The sequence below is a fragment of the Ammospiza nelsoni genome, chromosome 2 (genome assembly GCF_027579445.1).
Source record: "Ammospiza nelsoni isolate bAmmNel1 chromosome 2, bAmmNel1.pri, whole genome shotgun sequence".
NCBI lineage: Eukaryota > Metazoa > Chordata > Aves > Passeriformes > Passerellidae > Ammospiza > Ammospiza nelsoni.
The window spans coordinates 88,843,608-88,862,803 of record NC_080634.1 but is presented as its reverse complement, the minus strand read 5'-3'; the positions used below and the strand labels follow the sequence as shown (position 1 = coordinate 88,862,803).

Here is a 19,196-nt window from a genome sequence, read left to right as displayed (position 1 = left end):
ACTTGTAAACAGGCCAGCAAGGGGCCTTGCAAAGTCCTGCAGTCAGCAGGGAATCCATCTGCTGGGTCACTGTCAAGAGAGATCCATGTCTGAATATGGAGAAAGAGGTGAGAGACACAGCTTTAGGCTTCTTTATGTCATTGTGATCCAATATGCCTACCCAGGGTTTTGTTGTTGGTTTGAGGTTTCTCCCAGTTGCCTAACAGTGATTTTGTTGTTTTGAATAGACTGTCCTGTGTTGTAGCAAGCAACTGCTTTAGGCAGAACCCTGTAACAATGTCTGTGTCCAAGCTCAGCTGGGAACAATCAAGAAACTGTAAGAATCACGGCAAACGAGATTAAGGTCTCCACTTCAACTTCTCTTTAAAATAGAGGCAAAACTTGGAATCGGTGAGTATTAGCCTAGGAAGACTACAAAAATAAAAGGTAAATGGAATAAAGGCACACATTATATAAATAGGCACAGTATACTCTTACTTAATATCTTTGAGTATTGACCCACGCTTTCAGATTCATTAAAAATGAGGCTGCAGGTGGCAATCCAATAATGTATTTTTGCCCTTCACACAAGGAATTTTGCATGGAGGGAACTGCTGAAATGGAGATACCAGAGCACTATTGAGATGATGCAGAAATCTTTGCAGATGTACAATTTTCATCTAAAATAAATTCTACTGCAGTGTCCTAAACCACTTCAGCACAAAATTAACCAAAATAAAACTTATTTTTATGTATTCTTCCCAGTTGCAAGGGCAGATGCAGCACTGATGTATGACTGGGAGAGGATTCTTCACCATCCAGCTGTGCCCACAGGATCTGCAGCAGCAAAGAATGTTGCACTCACCAACGGTAAAGAGCAAGAGGAAGACACAACCAACATGTCTTTAGACTCTTCAGTAAATCAACACTTTGTGTAAAATACGCCTGATGCATTGCTCCATTCTGGACATTAGTGCACCTCTCCAAAATGACTACTGGGGGGGGTAAAGTAGGTTCATGAAATAAAGCCACATGCCAGCATGTTCTACTCTTCTTAGCTGGGCAGTGCGTGAGACAAATATATATTGGTAACACCTTTCCCTTCAAGCACTGGTCCTGTGATCTGCAGTAGTAACTCAACAACCATATTGCTCCATCATTAGCAAAATGCCCGAAGCTAAGGTTAGCTCTGATTCTTTCCAACAGCCTTTCCAGGTTTGTTTGTTTTTCATAATTGCTTCACTTCCCATAATTTTTCACCTAGGTCTTTATTCTTGCCTTGACAATGCCTTCTGTGCAAAGAGCCTCAAAGCCACTTCCCCTAATGCCAGGCCCAAATGGAGACTGCTGCTCTCTGCAAGGTTTGATTTTATGTTATTTTATCCTTTCAGGACTGTTCTTAGTGACATACTGAGAAAAAATTTTAAAGGGGGGGAGGGGGGATGGTGCAGATTGTTTGCAAGTGTAGATTATCCTAGAGGTTTAGCAGGTTTTTGTTTTTTGGGATTTTTTTCTGTTATGTTTAAAAATCATACCAGAGAAACAGGGATTTCTATCCCTGGCTAGAAATCTTCCTTAGGTTCTTTCACTCTTGAAAGAGCGAGAGCAGCTCTGTTTAGTAGAACTAATTAATCATAATTGTAATAAAACATTTATTCCACTTCAAAATATCTGACTGCATTGTGGTTTAGGAGCTAATAGGCATCATGATTAAACAGTAGGTGTAGGCAGTGATATGTAATAATGCTACAATCAAACGCTGCAGATGAGATTTTACAACAGCCCTTTCACTGGTTAGCATGAAACAATAGTGCTCGGTCAGGAAACTACTGCAATAATTCTGCAGCTTTTACATGTCAATATTTAGGGCATTACTACAGCAGGCTGTGTTACTACAGCATTGCAGGAGTTGTGAAATGCGTCTCTGTCGTTCATAAATTGCCTCGGCCCTGCGAGAGACGTGCGAAACTACAGACGGGCAGGCTTCCCCTCCCTCCGGCTCCGCGCCCGGCTCCTGAGGGGCGGGAGGGCGGCGGGGCTGTCAGGGGGGCTGTCCGGAGAGCGGCGGGGCTGCCGGCAGGGGCTGTCCGGAGAGCCGCTCCTGAGGGCCGGGAGGGCGGCCCGAGGGGCGGGAGGGCGGCCCGAGGGGCGGGAGGGCGGCGGGGCTGTCAGGGGGGCTGTCCGGAGAGCGGCGGGGCTGTCGGCAGGGGCTGTCCGGAGAGCCTCTCCTGAGGGGCGGGAGACGGCAGGGCTGTGAGCGGGGCTGCCGGCGGTGCCCTCCGGAGGGCGGCCCGAGGGCAGAGGGCGCGGGCCGTGCCCGCAATGCAGCACCGCCTCTCCGGGCGCCGCCCCGGGCGCACAGCAGCCGTGTCCCCCCGCCGCGCTGCCGCCGGGACGCAGCTGCCCGGGGCTGTGCTGGCCGTGCCGGTCCTGGATCCCGGCTGGCTGCCCCAGGGTTTCCGTGTGTAACACGTGTTTGTGCCGAGAACAGCGCCACAGCGACGGCCACGGCCTGACCCACTCGCGGGCAGCCGGGCTGACTGTGCTGGGGATCGGAGACACCGCTATGGAACAGCCTTCTGTGCCTAGGGCGGAGACAAACACCTGAATAAACTACAAGGCTGAACCTGTTGGTATGAAAGGGTCCAGAGACAGAGATGGATTCAGTATCCCCTGTTCTCATCCCTCTCTGCCCGAAAAAAAATCACGTCCGAATTTACAGCCGAGAACTAAACCTGAGTTTGAGTTGAACACACCCAGCATGAATTTGATGCAGGTGATCCTTCCAAGAGCTCCTGAGCCAGGAGAACTACAGAGTGAGAAGTAAGGACCTTTCTCCCATATGACAAGGAAAAAGTCCACTGCAGCTATTCTCAATTGTTTATTTGTCTGTCAGGACTGCTGCTTACAGCAGCTGCAGGCTGAGACTGCCATAGTAAAGCAGGGAGCAGCAACTGGCTGTCAGTTTCACCTCATGGACCGTCTCTGGAAATGGATGAAGGTGGCGAAGACACCTTCTACTACAATCAGCTTGGCTCTGGTAGAGCCAAGCAATTAGAAATTCTCTGCCCTTTAAACATAACTGCCTGCAGACCAGCAAAACAGCAGGCAATGGAACAGGCCAAGTTTTCTTCTTCCTCTGTGGAATGGCAGAAGATTGGTGCTCTGTTGGCCCTTGCATTGCTGTGTAATTGACAGGCCAACATCGCCCTGGGAAACACGTGAGACTAGAAAGAATGCACAGAAATATCAGCATGGGGAAGGATCTTCCCTTGGTGGCTTTATGTGCCCTTTCCGACAATATGAGATGTTCAGGTCTGAAACCTTCAGGTGCCATGGCAGCCATAGTCACTGCTTGGTAACACCTCCTATATTAGCCTGCAAGTAGCATGACCCTGAACTTCTCTAGTTTCACCTGGAAACCTTTGTGCTGAAGGTACTGAAATTACATCAGACATACTTTCCATAAGTTGGAGCAGATTTTGACTCAGAAAATGAGATTTACAGGTAAGGGCTGCTCAACAACACCACCTCATTGAAATGCCCAGCTAAAACCTCAGTCCCACTGAACACCTAGTGCCTCTCTCCCCATCCTCAGATTGGATTCCAGACTCAAGGAAGACAGCAAGAATGTTTTAGTGAAGTCAGCAGGCTTGAACCAGGCCTCACCCTGTAAATACTTACCAACACTAAGCAATAAACTCAGTTCTCAATCTGGCTACTATACCCTAAGATGTTTCTCTGTCAGTTCAGGAGCTTGCTGGTGAAGATGAGTTACACCATCAGGGTGTTAAAAGACAGCAGATAACTCACTACTGTTATTTTTTGGCCCTTTTCCTAGACTTTCCTATTTTTATCCTCTTTTTAACATTAATTCTGTTTTCTGTTTCTTCCTAAACTAATATTGGCCTATTTTAACTAACTGTATCTATTCTTTGCTGAAAGTATAGAATGGCTGTTTCAGTTTTTTTCGCTGGTAACTCTTACCCCAGCTATATTTCACAAAACAAAATAGCTGTCTCCATATGCCTCTCTAAATAATTGTTGGTTACTCTTATAATTTGCTTATATGTCAGTTTCTATTTAAAAATAAAATACAATCATTGACTAACCGTTTTAAAGCTGTTCTTGCTAACTTAAATTAATCCCTGTTCCACTTGTCTTTCTGCCTTTCTGCTCCACAACTGCCCCCTAGAGAAATAGCTCTGTAAGAAAAAAAATAATGCACATATCCAGCCATGCAATACTTTTAACAGTTAGTTTACTCTAGACTGGCAAGGACTGGGATTGGTAGAGACATTTTCTGGCAAAACTGGAAAATGTTGGCCCAGTGAAATGGATATATTCTAGATAACATATATTTTCTAAACAGTATTTTTCAGAACTTTTTTTTTTTCAGATAATGTAATTGCTGATAAAAATTAGACTGAAAGCAGCCAGCCACAGTGTCTCCAAAATTTGACTTAAAGCTGGTCAAAACTCTAGTTAGTGCTTCCCTCTGGCAGGAAACACCCATATAGTGAAGACAAGTTTTATTAAAATACTGAGCAAAAGTCAAATATTTGGGGTTTTCTCATGAAGGTGCTAAGAGTTGAGCCATAAAATTTTCTCAAAGTGAAATGCAGCAACCAGTCTGGCTAAAATAGCTGATGCTCAGCTGAGAAACACCGACCTGAACTTGAGTTTTCCTTATCCTGCATGGATATCTTGAGCAGTGTGTAACTAGATATGGGTGAAAGGCTGGACATTCATTGAGTTTTTGATGTTATTACGCAAAGTAGAGGAAAAAACTTGAAATTGTAACATTTTTCACAGAACAAGACAACTGTGGCTGTGCAGATGGAGAAAAGAAGGTTCCCCATAAGCCCTTGTCTTGCAGTGACAGCTTCATCCCTGGAACTAAATCCCTCTGGGTCTGAGTCCATCTGACTGGTGTGGTTATAACCAAATTGGAGTTTTGCCTAGCATCAGTGGGGACTCCTAGCTGATCTGTTTATGTGGACACAATTGTAGGACTGGGGCTATTTGCTATTTATATAACAAATTCCATATACCAGAATCAGAAGAAGTCAATAGTAATTTTTATGTGAATTGCATAAAGTAGCACAATGTATAAGATTGGTGTTTCTCTCTTATTTCCCCTACATTCCCATACCACTGTTACACCTGCTTTCCTATACAAGAATCTCCACATACCCTATGTTTTCCCCCAGATTTGGCCTTCCATTCTTCTCAGCCTCCCCATGGATACACCTCAGAGTATCCCCAGTGTACTGAAAGGAGGTTGTAACCAGGTGGGGCTTCACTCTCTTCTCCCAGGCAACTCCTGACAGGGCAAGCTGTGCCAGGTTAGGTCTGGGTTGGACATCAGGGGGAATTTATTAATGAAAAGAGTTGTTAAATATTGGAATGGGCTGCACAGGGAGGTGGTGGAGTCACCATCCCTGGAGGTGTTCAAGAAACAACTGGATGTGGCACAGTGCTATGGTTTAGTTGACAAGGTGGTAGCTGGCTGAAGGTTGGACTCGACAATCCTGGAAGTCTTTGCCAATCTAAAAGATTCTGTGCTTCTGCAGTTAAAAATGCAGAATCACATGGGAAGAGCCAGTGGAACAAGCAAGCCCTTCTCCTGTGGAAAAAAGTCCTTCTACAGCGAGGGTGGCGAGGCCCGAACCTGGCTCAGCTCCGGTTCATCCAGGAGGCCCCAGCCCGGTCAGGGACCGGGGCAAGCACCGCCACAATCCCACTCGGGCCTTCCCCAGCCGCGTCCTGGCCGCAGGGCGGTGCCGCTCTCGGGGCTCCGGGCTGTTCTGGGCAGGGCACTCCCCGGGGCCGGCCTTCGGTCCCGGCGCCGAGTCCCCGCCCGCCCTGCTTGCGGCGCTCCCGTTGGGCCGCCAGGGGGCGCCGCCGCCCCGCGCCCGCCGCAGCCCGCCCGCGCGCCTGGGGAGGCGCGCGAGGTCTCGCGCCGCGCCGCGCCCCGCCCCTCCCCGCCGTCACGTGCGCGCCGGCGGCGGGCGCCTGTCTCGCTGCGGGCGGGCCGCTAGGGGGCGCCGCGGCCCAGGGGCCCTGCCCGGGCCGGCGCGCGCCGTTTGTTGACCGCGCGGCGGCGGCGGGTTGGTGGCGCGAGACTCTCCCGTGACGCGCTCGCGGGAAGGGAAGGGGTGGGGGTGGAGGAGGGGCTGCGCCGGGGACACCGAGCGAGGTGCGGGTAGAGAGAAGGAGGGAGGGGAGAGAGAGAGAGAGAGAGAGAGCGCGGCCGGCGCTGGGGAGGAGGAAGAAGGCGGGCAGGAGGCGGCGGTTGCGTGCGTCCGTCCGTCCGTCCGTGCCGGAGGGGGAGCCGCGATGTGAAGCCCCACAGACACACAACACGCACACGCACGGCCCGGCAGGGCAGGAGGCAGCGGCGGCGCTCCCGGGAATGTGTGTCTGGGACGCGGCAGAAGGTGAGCGGTGGCGGAGCGGGCGCCTTCCCCCCCACGGCGCGGCGGACCCATGGCGGGAGGGACGTGCGGGGGGTGGCTCGGGACGCGGAGAAGGAAGGCAGGGAGGAAGGGAGGGGAGAGGGGGCAGACGCGGGGCCCGCAGCCGCTGCCCTGCTTCCCAGCCCCTCCCTGGGCCCGCGGCCTGGGCCTTCCCCGTTCTGTTCCCGGCGCGGGAACGGGGGGAAGGGAAGGCAGAGGGGAACGGCGCGCGGCGTTATGTAACCGGCGCGCGGGGGCCTGGCTGCCCGCGCGGGAGGGCGGAGGGGACGCGGGGACAGAGCCCGTGCGCGCCGCGAGGCGCCGCGGGGGCGCGCCAGGTGTGCGCGTGTCCGGGTCACCCGCCCCTCCCCGCACCTGTGCGTCTGTCTGTCTGTCTGTCTTGTCCGTGCGTCTGTGCGTGTCACATGGGGCCTGCGCTGCAGACACAACACGGGTCCCCCAGGCAGAGGCGGGGAGAGCGGGGCTGTGCCACAGCGTTGTGCCAGCGCGGAGGGGTCACTGCAGGGAAATGGGCTGCAGCGGGAGGAGGGGGGAAGCCCGAGCCCTGGCGCGGCCGTGCCCTCTGGAACGCTCCCCGCGCTGTGGCTGCGCCGATCTGGTCTGCGGTTTCCCGTAGTGTTTGTCACAAGTTGCTTTTGCTGAGCAATAGTGCTGGGTATAACTGGTGTGCCGAGGGGAAGAGGGAGGACCTGTGCTTGATGAGTAAGCCCGTGCTTGCCAACACTGAGGGACTGATGTGTTCGCATCTTGACCCCATCCCCTCTGATTTTGATGCTTTTTGCTCTACAGTTACCACTGACTTGACCTGTGATACTGAGCTAAAAGCCCCTGATGGGAAATGGGCTTTAATGGCATGTTAACCTTAAGAAGGAAGAGGAACATAGTATCACCAGCACGTCTGGGTTTTCTGAGTAGAAACTCTGTGGTTTTTGTGCTGTAATATTCCATTATTTCTGCTGCTTTAAAATTAAGATCACAGTCTTCAGAATGTCAGGGCTGTGAGTACTTTGCTTGTGTTAATAACTGTCTTAATGAAAAGATGAGTTGATGTTTGTTGTGCATCTTGATCTAAAATCCAGTCCTACCTCAAATTTGACACCGTAATCCAAAGAGGCAAAACCAGGGGGCTTTAATTTTATAATCTGTATTCTTTATTCATTTAGATGCAATTGTTGCTCAAGTAGACCTGGCTAGAGCAGTTACCTGATAACCATTAGTTGCAAGAAGTTACAGCTAAAATTTGTTTCCGGAATAATCCTGTTTTACTAAGGTTTATGACATTTGACACAAATGAAATCCAAGATCAGACAGAAATCCAAATCTCTGACAAATTCCTTGCCATCTTGCCTAAGCATGTAGTTATTACCCATTCCCACCATATTGGTCTTTCATTCAGTCCATTTCTTCTGCTGGATAAAGTACCAAATCCCTGTTAGTAAATAATCCCAAGCTGTCACACTGGAGGTCACTGGTAGGACAGTGTTAGTGGAGGCACAGTGCACACACCTACCTTGTGACTCACTCATGTTTAACTACTTGAAGAAAGACTTTTTTTTCAAACGGCAAAGTGCCAATAGGAAGACTTCATTAGTATATTTCAAGCCTTAATTGTAAAGTGGTTGTACAAAACAGTATGTGTTTTTTTCAGTACATTATTTAGTAATGAGCCCTTCAAACCTAGGACCAGTCCATCTTTCTGAATGGTACACACACTCTGGTACAGCCTGTTCTGGTGCAGTGATAGTGTGCTGTAACAGAGTGCCACTTTTCATTAGTTTTTTCTGATCCCTTGACCCATATGATTTCTTGAAAGAATTTTTATGACAAATTTTCAATCTTTCTACCATCCCCTTCATTTACTAGAGAGATTAAAAAAAATAATTAAATATGGTTTTGAGTAGGTAGAAAAAAATTCATGTGATTACACAGACTTTCTTTTAATAACTCAGGACAAGCAGGAAAAAAATAACTTTCCTGACCCTGCCATGTGCTCTCCTCATTTAATTTGTTAGCTATTATTTATTTCATAGAAAATAGAGGGGTTTTTTAATTCAACATTTTTCTTTTTTAATTAAAGGGGTATATTATCACTGAGATTTCTGTCAGCTCTTAGGAGGTTTGCCTGGTGTATATATAACAAGGGAGCTAAATATCCAAATGTTAAAACCCTTCATCAAGAATATAATGTAGATTCATTTGGTGATAGTCCCACATGTTTACCTAAGCATAGCAAAATGAGGAAAAAATTGGAAACAAGTAGAAATGAGAGTAGCCATGGAATTGCAGAAAATGTTGGAAGTAAGAGAGCAAACCTTAAAAATCGTGAGGAATTCTTAGACATGTGTCATACAGTGTACTTGTGGAAGTGTCTTTGTCTAACAGGTATCTGTAGTGCTCTGCCCCAAGAGCAGCTTTTTACTCTGATGTGGAAGCCAGACAGCATTTCATTGGACACACAAATGTTTTTAGGGAAGAGGGCCTGCCATGTCTGTGATCCCCTCACTCTGTAGTTCATGTGGAATATCTGGTGCTCGTAAGATAGAAGTCAGAATTAGGAAAGGCTTCTTTCTCAGTGTTCAGCAGAAGAGAGGTGAGTGTGCAGAACAACCCTGAATTCTGGGCTGGAATGATAACTTCCATTCCTGTGGCTTTTATTTCAAAATTGACTTAAGCACTGCTGCTGTTGTAGCTAAGGAAACCATGAAATTCCCCTAGGAGATAATTTTAGTTTGGTATACCCATAGCAAGGATTGTATATTCCATATTCCTTGCTTTAAATGCCTAAGCAGACTGTGGGCCCTGAATTTCAGTGTTAGCTCTTGGCTAAAGCAACTCCTTTCCTATCTCAGAGTTTCAGGTTTCCCAGCTGGTATCCTGCCTATTTGGTAGTGCTGGAACTGGTGACTTGAAATTCAGTTACTTGCAGAAGTAAAGCTTAGCCATGCTGTGGTTAACTCTTCTGTTGGTTTTGCTTTTCCATTCCCAGCTCTATATAAATACTTTACTCAAGTCCCATTGTAATGGAGTTCTTGGTTGTAATCTCCTTATTTGGTTTGCCTCAAGTAGTGCACATCTCTTCAGTGTCTGGATTTATGTAAGTAAATAACCATGGAAAAGAGAAAGGTGGTTTCCCTTAGGAGAAGACACTGCTCAGGTACCTTGCAGAGTCATTCTTGCAAGCACAGGTGGATTGGTTTGAATGCCAAAGCAAGAAAGCAGTGCAGAAGCTGTGCAGAGCAGGATCAAGAACTACTCTAAGGTCTCTCCGTATTAACGAAGAGATGGGCAATCTTCTGGTATGTGAGGTATGTGGTGTATTTTGGCAGAATCCTGAGGACTGTTGATAGTATATTTTGTCAGGTTCTAGTTGTCAGTGAATGTCCAAAGTGAAATAAAGTTCTGCCCACCATGTTCATGACTTCACCTCTTTGAGCTGGCTCACATCAGGTGTTTGTACAGGGCATGATGAGTTAGCATCATGAACAAATGGTTGTGCTCCACTGAGGTCATTTTGGAAACCTAGGAGCTGTTGCTTTTTAAAGGAAGTAATGAAATTGCTATTAATTTTTACAAACAGGAAAGCCCCTGACCCCATGGCATGTAAGGTAAATGATTAGTGCAGTTTCCCAAGTAGTGTATTTTACCATTCTGTGAAATTGAATGCAACTCCCAGTTGAAGTAAAGAACTAAAATAATTTATATTGAAAGGATACTGTTCCTAATTTCTGGATCTGCTTGTTGTTTTCAGGAAACATTAGAGCACTCAGCTCTAATACTGCCTTTTCAGTCATAATTCCTTGATTTTCATTCTCTAATTGTATTATTCGGTAAGCAATTCCAAGAATCCTATTAATAAACCTGTAGTAGGGGAGAGGTAAGGTTGTAATGACTTTTTACTGTAATTTCTGGTTGATTTGAAGTTTTAAGCATTGCCCCTTCCTGTAACTTCTCTATTGATTTTTAACCCAAGTTTTAAAATTGTAGCATTTGTTTGGAATAGGCCATTTTTGCTCTGTAGCCATTTTGTATTGATCTGTCTCCACTAAGCAGCAGTGTAACATTGCTGGGTTTATGTCAGAGGTGCTTAAAATACCAACTTAGAACCAGTACAGGCCAAGAACACAATTCAGATTTGAGTTTAAATTCAATGATCTTGAAGAATTAGAGCATTTTTGTTTTTTCCCTGTATTTTTCCTGGAAAATACAGAAACATGGTGCTCTTCTTATTTTTCTCTGAATCTAGGAGGAAACTTGATAACATGTTGGGTCAGATCAGAAGTTTGTTTTGTTAACAAAAAGCAAACACACTAAAATACTTTCCCTTTGTGTTCTGAGCTTCTGTAGTTTGTTGCCTTTAAAAAAAGAGAATATGTTTTTATTCCATTTATCTGTTGAACAGATCTGGACTTTTAGCATCCTTGGTATCCAGTATCAGATAATCTTCAAATAAACTAGGCTATAGATTAAAAAATATTTCCATTTCTTTTGATCTCTCCACTTGCTAGTTTCATCTGATGCTTCCTAGTCTTGTTGGTCTGAGTTGATGAAAAAAAGTAATATCTGTGGACTAAAGAAAGCTGTAGAAAACTTGAGTAGAAACTTGAAGCTTCAAGGCTAAGTATAGAAGCCTTATGTTTTGAAGATTTTACTTCAAAAAAGATTTTGCAGCTTTGAAACTCTCAAAGGCAATGTCAGAAAAGCATTTGGGAACTTGACTGTGCAGTGTCAGTTGAAATTAGGTAATGTCATTCAACACTGCTATGAACAGAAGATCTACCTATTTCAACACTGAATCTGTAGTTATCAATGCTTTTGCTGGTGAAGTTGTTGAGGTCTTAGAGTTTTGCTGTCATACATGGGTAAAGAGTCCTCCTTAGTATCTGACATCATCTACCATTTCCAAACTAGATGCCTTCTGTCTCATTTTCCCTGAAAAGCTTGGCAGGATCAACACTTGCACAGTGATAACATTGGATTGACCATAAAGCACAATTGCCTTGGGTATGTCTCCTAAAAAAACCCCATCATCATCATCATGGAATAGTCAGGCTTGCAAAGAACCTTAAAGGTCCATCTGGCTCCAGCTCTCTGTCATGTGCAGGGAATCCTTCCACTAGGCCAGGTTGCTTAGAGCTCCATCCAGCCTGGTCTGGAAGACTTCCAGGGATGGGGCATCCACAGTTTTGTGGGTAGCTTGTTCCAGTGCCTGACACCCTTACAGGAGAGAATTTCTTCCTGATATCTGATTTAAACCTACTCTCAGTTTGAAGCCATTCCCTCTTGTTCTGTCCCTACCTGTTCTTGTAATATTCTCTCTCCTTTTTTTTTCTTGTATTCTCCCTTCACATACTGGAAGGTCACAATTCCATCACCCTGAAGCCTTCTCTTCTCCAGGCTGAATAATCCCAGTTCCCTCAGCTTCTTGTCACAGCAGAGGTTCTCCATCCCTCTGATCATCCTGGTGCCTCTTGTCTGGACTTGTTCCAACAGGTCCATGTCCTTCCTGTGCTGGGACCCCAGAGCTGGACACAGCACCCTTGGTGGGGTCTCACCAGAGAATAGGGGGGCAGAACCCCCTTTCTCACCCTGCTGCCCACGCTGCTTTGGATGCAGCCCAGGGTGTGATTGGCTTTCTGGGTCATATCCAGCCTCTCAGCCATCAGCACCCCCAAGTCCTTCAGGGCTGGTCTTCATCTGCTCATTCCACAGCCTGTATTGATTCCAGAGGTTGCCCCCCACCAGGTGCAGCACCTTGAGCTTGGCCTTGTTAAACCACATGTACCCTCTCATTACACTGCTTACAGTGCTGGCCCAGAGTGGGGATTTGTTTCTGTGCCATTCACTACTGCCAGAGGGGTCAGTCTGGGTAGCCAGCGCTCACACTGGTCAGCAACAAAGCTCAGTTTGTTGTGTGTGCATATCCATACAGATACCCATGCACATGGGTGTAGTCAAATATCTAAATTCAGTCAAAAAGATGCAGTCTCTTCTGAAGGATTTACCCATCTCCTGGGCTGAAGTCTGGAGAAGCTGAAAGCAGTATATATCAGGTTTTCACAAGCACAGTTCCTCTGAATTTGATGTTAATAAATTCAGAGCATCCACAGATTCCTTGCTTTGATCACCTCATGAAAATTTTGCAGTTATTTTTGAATAATTATACCTCCACTTACCCACTTTTTCTGCCTTGTTAAGTTTTTCTTTAGCTTTACAAGGATGTTTCAGTTGTGCCTGGAAAGTCTTAGAAAGTTCTTAATTATTCAGCAATAGTAACTCTTCTAATTATTTGGGAGTAGTGATCATGGGTTTTCTTATGCTACGTACTGACTTCTTGGCCTATGCCTTAGCATAGACTGCTTGGGGAAGGCAGGATTTGTGGGACTGGATTGTCATACTGAGTGCACAAACCAAAAACCTTCTAAACAAGTTCTGTTGATTATTAGGTAGAAAACTAACATCCCAGTCTTCATTTTTAAAGAAAAAAGAGACATCATTCTCCCTTCTCAAATATTACAGATAGCTAAACAGAGGGGATTGGAGGATAACTATGCAGCTGATAAGACCATCTTGTTTATTGTTTTGGATACTCAAATCCAGAAGAGCATTTCCTTTTGGTGATTTACAGTCTCTTCACTGTGTTGGTATTTAGAGTCCTAGTTTCACAAACCATGTTTCTGATTCTGATTTTACTTAATGGTTTTTATTCTGGATTTTAGGGCTGGCGTAAAGATTATGAATGGGCCAAGTCCTCTTGGGGTTGAAGCCCCAAAAGAATTTAAGCACAGAAAAGAACTGATGAAGCCAGTTGATGAAGTTTGCTGAATCTTATCATTGTTTTGTGGCACTAAGAACCCTTGTGTGAAAGAAGTGATACTTGAACTAGAAAGTGAATTGAGCTGCCTGGTTACACACAGCAATGAACATTTGTGAAGAAAAGCTATTCATCACTGGAGAACTCTGGAAGGGGCTGGGGAAGTCATGACTTCACCAAAAAATGCAGACATGTTGAAACTGGAGGCCAGTCTTCTGTAAGCAAAAGGAAAAACCAGGTTAAACCACTGCTTGTGACAAGCTATAAATGAACTGTAGATGTTACTGAGTGTTATTCCTAGAGGGAAATTGACAGTTGGTTTCAAGTTAAATCTGACTTCCTATTTTTTCAAAGAATTAGCCATCTCAAATGCCATGTATGAAAGCAAAAATGATATCTTGAAAAGAGGTTGTTCAAAGCTGGTGTGGATTGTACAGTGATCCTGGTTTCTGGACCTCATGCTCAGGCTTCCTCAAGTTGTGACAAGTAAAACAATTGTCTGTCCCAGACTCCCATGTTAGTTGTAACAGGATATAAAGACTTTTGTCTTGTACAACTCTGGTATAAAGTTGTTACAGTTATCTGCTGTACAGCTGCTTTTCATATTATTGTGAGGTTTAGCCAGCAAAAGAAATTCATATTTCTTAGTTGTTACTTGTGTGTGAAGTATTTAGTCCATGATTGTACTGATCATGAGAAACTGATCTGAAATAGAGACCATTTTGAGTTGCAAAAATAGTCAGTTTGGAAGCTGGATTAGTTTAGCAAAGAGTTCTCTTTCTGGGGGACTGATTGAACTGGAAGTTCTCAGAGTATCATTTCTTTGATGTCAACCTCAAATGAAAGTATGCACAGAACACCATTTTAGAATAGTTATCTGCTCATGAGGAGTTTCTTCTGCAGGACTTGGAAGTTTTTCCATGTTTTAAGTGAGTTGTATGGATGCCATGGATGCTCATATTTTAGAAAAATGGTATTTCTAAATTTCTCATACTGTTTTCTAATATTTTAATTGCCCCAGATTTTGAAGTTTGTTCTTTCCTAATTTACACTCTGATCTTTAATCACAGGACATGGAGATGGTGTTGGATGTTTTTGTGGATAGCTATTGGTTCAAGTGTCCTTCATCTAATTTCATTTCTCTTTATTTAAAATATCACCAAAGATTGAACTGCAAAACAGAACTTGCTGGTTGGCCCTGTAACATCAGACACTTGTAGTTAGTGCTTATCCTGTGGGGACAATGTGGAGCTGCTTGATTGTAATTTTTTTTTAAAGCCTTTACTGTGTGGAAAAGGTAAGGTAGCCTATCCCTTTGGTTTATTGCAGGGGAAAAAGCATAAGCAGCCCTACTTAGTGAGTAGCCAGCTCATTAGAACTCTGTATCTACATTGCCATTAGTGATAGTCATGGCCCAAAAGTTGATTTCTAGAAATCACTAAGATAATTTTAAGATCCCATCCATTCCTCTCTTTTTGCCTGTCTGCTTTGGCTTTATCTGATGCTTTTGTAAGTCACTTCATCTTGCTAAACTTGGGGAAAGCTAAACCATAAAATTATGTCAAATTTATGTTGATTTAGTGAACTGAACTGCACATAGCAGCATTGTGAATGTGGGGGTCATATGAGCTTGGGAAGAAGGGATAAAGCCTGTTAGGCCAGCAGAGGCTGAAGAGCAGAATCACCCCTTTTGGTAGCAGTCAGCCAACAATTTGACTCAAACATCTTATGAAACTTCACCCTGAAACTTTATTTCTCTTCTAGAATAAAATTCAGTTGCTTTGCAATGTACTAATTAGTAATTTCAGTATAGAATAGTAGTGCTAACCCTGAATTGTCTGAAATCACAGGTGTTTAGGCATATAGTATCTTTTAAAAAGCTTTTGTGTAAGTTCTTTTTGCTGGATTCTGGACTTCTTAATATGTGGTAAAAAACTAGTTTTCTACCCTATAGCAGCAGCTCTTTTCCAGAAGACTCAGCCGAGAGTAAGACTCTTGCGCTTAGAAATGTATAAACACGTAGGATAGTTCTTTGCTCAAAGAGCTTGAGGACTAGTGCCAAGCAGAGTGGTGAGTTTGATGTGGGAGGTGGAATGTAGAGGCATGAAACTCAAACAAGCCACAGACTACCCACTTGATGGGAAAAGCCTTCTAAGCCCTGCTGAGCTGGGATGAATTCAGTCTCGAGTTCAAAGAAAAGATTCTGATACTCATTAGCGGTGGCCCGAGACGCCCATATTTCTGCTGGAGTTACACCTTTTATATAGGCTTGTGGCATGTGAATATGTTAAATAAATCAAGTTCTTTTGCATTAAAGGACAATGACAGGATGTCTGCTCTGGTCAGAAATGCAGACTAGCTGTTTTAGTGTGTTATACTTCCATACAGCTTTCAGTTACCAAAAATCGAATTATCTGGATGGAACATTACTTGTGTGATGCATTTAGACACAACTTTGGCAGGGTTATTTGTTGAGTCACAGTGCAGCCTCATTTTGTCTTTGGAAATAGTTCATATGTTTTCTTGTAGGGCAGAACCATAAAGTTTATATTCTGCTAGATTCAAGTTGGCTACTTGAAGAGGTAGCAAACACCTCTGCACTGTGTATATGCTTAGCAGAGAGATTGCTGAAATGTATGACAGAAGCAGGGAGTAGTACTGCAGTGGAATTAAAAAGCTCATGATGATCCATGTTCACTTCTTGCAGAGTCATTGCAGAACACAGATCTGTGCTCCCAACCATTTTTCCCCATAATACTGTGGTGGTTTTGGTCTGGGTTGGTCCCTTAGCTGTGTTAATGAATTTGTGCAAACAGAGAAAACTGTTCTGAAACAAGTTAGATACTTGAAGAAAGAACTACAGGAAAGATGAACTCTGAAATTGGCTTGTTTGTGATGGCTGAAGTCCTCTGTCTTGATGTCTACCCACCCACACCTCTACTTCCCACCTTCATGTATTCTTTACTGTTTCTCCTACTCATCCCTTCATCATGATTCCTGTAGGGGGAGCATCATACCATCCTTACATTTCTTATTTCATGAACCAGTGAGCATGTTTAAAATCTTGCTTAACTTTTCCTCTGGTTTAATATATCTTGGGCAAGGTATTTCTCACGCTCGTTTGTTCCTTAGGTTTCAGCAAGGCAGCTGCAAGAGGTTACCTTCATTTTTAAGGAAAAAATCACACTGTAAGGAGAAGTCTTAAGCAGAGAGGTTTCTCTGTAGTCCAGAAACCTTGGTTCATCATTCAGTTCCTGAAACCATAAAGGGAGAAACTAGTCTCCCAGGTTTTCATATTAGCATTAAAAAAATAATTTGTGACCCTGAAAGGGAAGACTTGAGCCAGAGACATCTTGTAATCACTGAAGTGCCATGTTCCTAACCTGAGTGTTCAGAATTTAAGTGGACTGGCTCAAGTGGACTGAGTCAAAAATTGCATCTGCTAAGGAAATGGTAAATCACTATCAGATGTTTTAAGTAGGCATTATAGCCTAGCTTCTTTAGTTTTGTAGGCTCTAGAAAGATAACTTCTGAGCAATTGATACATCATGTTTTTAGCACCTTGACCTAAGTAGTTTTGTTTGATTTCTAATTGTAATCAAACTAGGCACGTAACTGTGATTCTGATTTTATAGGCTTCACTTTCAGACTAGAGATCTTTCTTCCTCACCTTCCAGTGTCCCGAATAAAAATGAAACGTGTTTCAAGGTTTTAGAAAAGCTCGCTCTTATGAAGGCAGTTCTTCAGTTTATCAGGCATTAGATATTTTAGTTAATCAGGATGTTGTTGTATAGGGATCAGAGTTAAGACCTATCAAATCCTGTCTTCTCAGTGGTTGGTGTTGTAGTGATTCAGAGTATGCATTTTGTACAGTCTTTGTTTTTTTCAGAGCAAAAGTTTGAGGTTTTTTTGTATGAGGTTTTTTTTCTTTAATACTCTTAGAATCGTAGAGCAGCCCAGATTGGAAGTGACCTCAAAAGAGTATCTAGTCCAATCTTTAATGGGTAGGGAAGCCTGGTTGAGGTTCTCTGGTGCCCTGTCCAATTGCAACATGAAAATCTCCAGACATGAGGACTCTGGCATGTCCCTGCATTCCAGTCATTGATTGTTCTCACTCTAAAAACTTTTTTCTACTTCAAGATGAAACTTCCTCATGGAGGTTGTATCTGTTGCCACTTGTGTTTTCCATATGGCTCCTTACGAAGAGAGAGCCTCTGCCATTTTTGTAGCTACCCTTTAAGACTGTCATCCTTGATGAAGAGGAAGAAAGTAATCATCAGTTAAGATTCTGGTGTCTCTTATGAGCTCATACACTGATATCTGTAGTATCTAAAAAACCTAGATGACATTTTTATTAATGGTTTTTCTTTTTTCATGAACTTACTCTTCTATGTTTCTCCAAGAATTTCTTAGCCAGAAGTGATAGATGTGAAACACACTTCAGCAGATGAAAAAATACAGATTTTTCCATATGAAAGAAGTTATCAAGCCATTTTAGCTATACACTGTCCTCTGCAGGAAAAAAGTCAATTTTGTATCTTAAGTGGTCATCTAGCTCATCCCCTCTCTTTTTCTTAGTGCTTCTTAAGAGTTCTGTGGTATCTATAAGATACAACACAAACCACTAAAAATTAATTTCAGAAGGCCTTATGTCATGGAAACAGGTCTGTGGGTAAGAGATGCAGGTACCTAGAGGGAAAATACAGTAATTTGAGAAGGTCTTACTTTGTTTTGGATGTTGGTGTAGAGCTCATCTCCTTGATAAGTGATTGATCTTCATAATTGCACATACAACAGCGAATATGTCAGTTGTGTATCAAGTAACAAGCAACTGTTAGCACAGAACCAAGTGCATAATTATCTTTCTGTGTTTGTGGAGGTCCTGAAACATGAAACAGATACTTAGCTTTTCAAAATACCTGCTACCTGCTTTGACTATAGTTCTGTGGTTGCCTAATCTGGCATATTTGCAGTAGTCAATGAAAATGATTGTACTTATGAAAACTTCTGCAGCTGTGTCGTATTTTGCAATCCAAGGTGGTTTGACTGCATATCAGAGTATGCCTGCTTAGTCCTCTAGGACAAAAGGGAATTAAGAGACAAAAGCTAGGACTTGTGTTCAGCTACGTTCATAAGAAATGGAATGTTAATACTATAAATGAGTTAGTCTCCAAAACAGTGCAGTAGAAGGCCTGGGTAGGAAAATGACCAGAATGTGTTGTTGTCATCTCCATCCACAACCATATGTGCTTTCTGCTAAGCTGGAGGCTGAGTGAAGCTTCTGTGCTCTTGTTACTGGACAATGCTGTGGATAGTCTAGAGACTCAAAAACAAGGATGGAAATAAAAATAGTTGTTCTTCTGTCTATTTGCTGTAGTTTTGCATAGTTTTTAGGGAGGATAAAAGAATATAAATTAAATATTTAATGAAACAGAAGACTTTAGACAGTCACCTTTTTATAGTTTCAGAGTTTTGTGCTGATCCTCTAAGAGCTGATAGACCTAAAAGGCTATTTTGTCTTTTTATTTAGAGAACTATTTTGTTTGAAAAGTGAGTGATGTAATAGCAGGCAGTGATCTCATGATCTTACCACATCATTAATCAATATTCTAAAATCAGTTTTACAACAGCTATAGTAAATATGAATCACTTGGATGTAGTGAACAGTTGGCCACAGTCCAAGCATTGCTTTTTTCTATCCAGGAGTTCTGTTCTAGCCAACTAATAGCTCATCTGGGGACATGGCTGTGTTCAGCTTGTGGTCCAGGGATAAGTGTTTTGCATAGAGGAGAACTGCAATTTGGCTGGTTGGGTTTGTTTATTTCTTTATTTATTTATTAAGCAATGCACATAAAAAGCCCCAAAGAATCAAATCACAAACCTAACTATAGATCATTCTAGGTCACTTACACATCTGGCTTTTC

At 43.7% G+C, this 19,196-nt stretch overlaps 1 protein-coding gene across 3 annotated transcripts in view; it reads left to right on the top strand.

Moving 5' to 3' along the window:
* Positions 1-6,203: 6,203 nt before the first annotated feature.
* The window catches only part of REV1 (REV1 DNA directed polymerase), a 54,738-nt gene continuing 41,745 nt past the window's right edge, over positions 6,204-19,196 (top strand). For all 3 annotated transcript variants that reach the window (XM_059493755.1, XM_059493754.1, XM_059493753.1), the window contains exon 1: positions 6,204-6,422. The gene's annotated coding sequence lies outside the window, so the exon portion shown is untranslated. The remainder of the gene's footprint in view (positions 6,423-19,196) is intronic.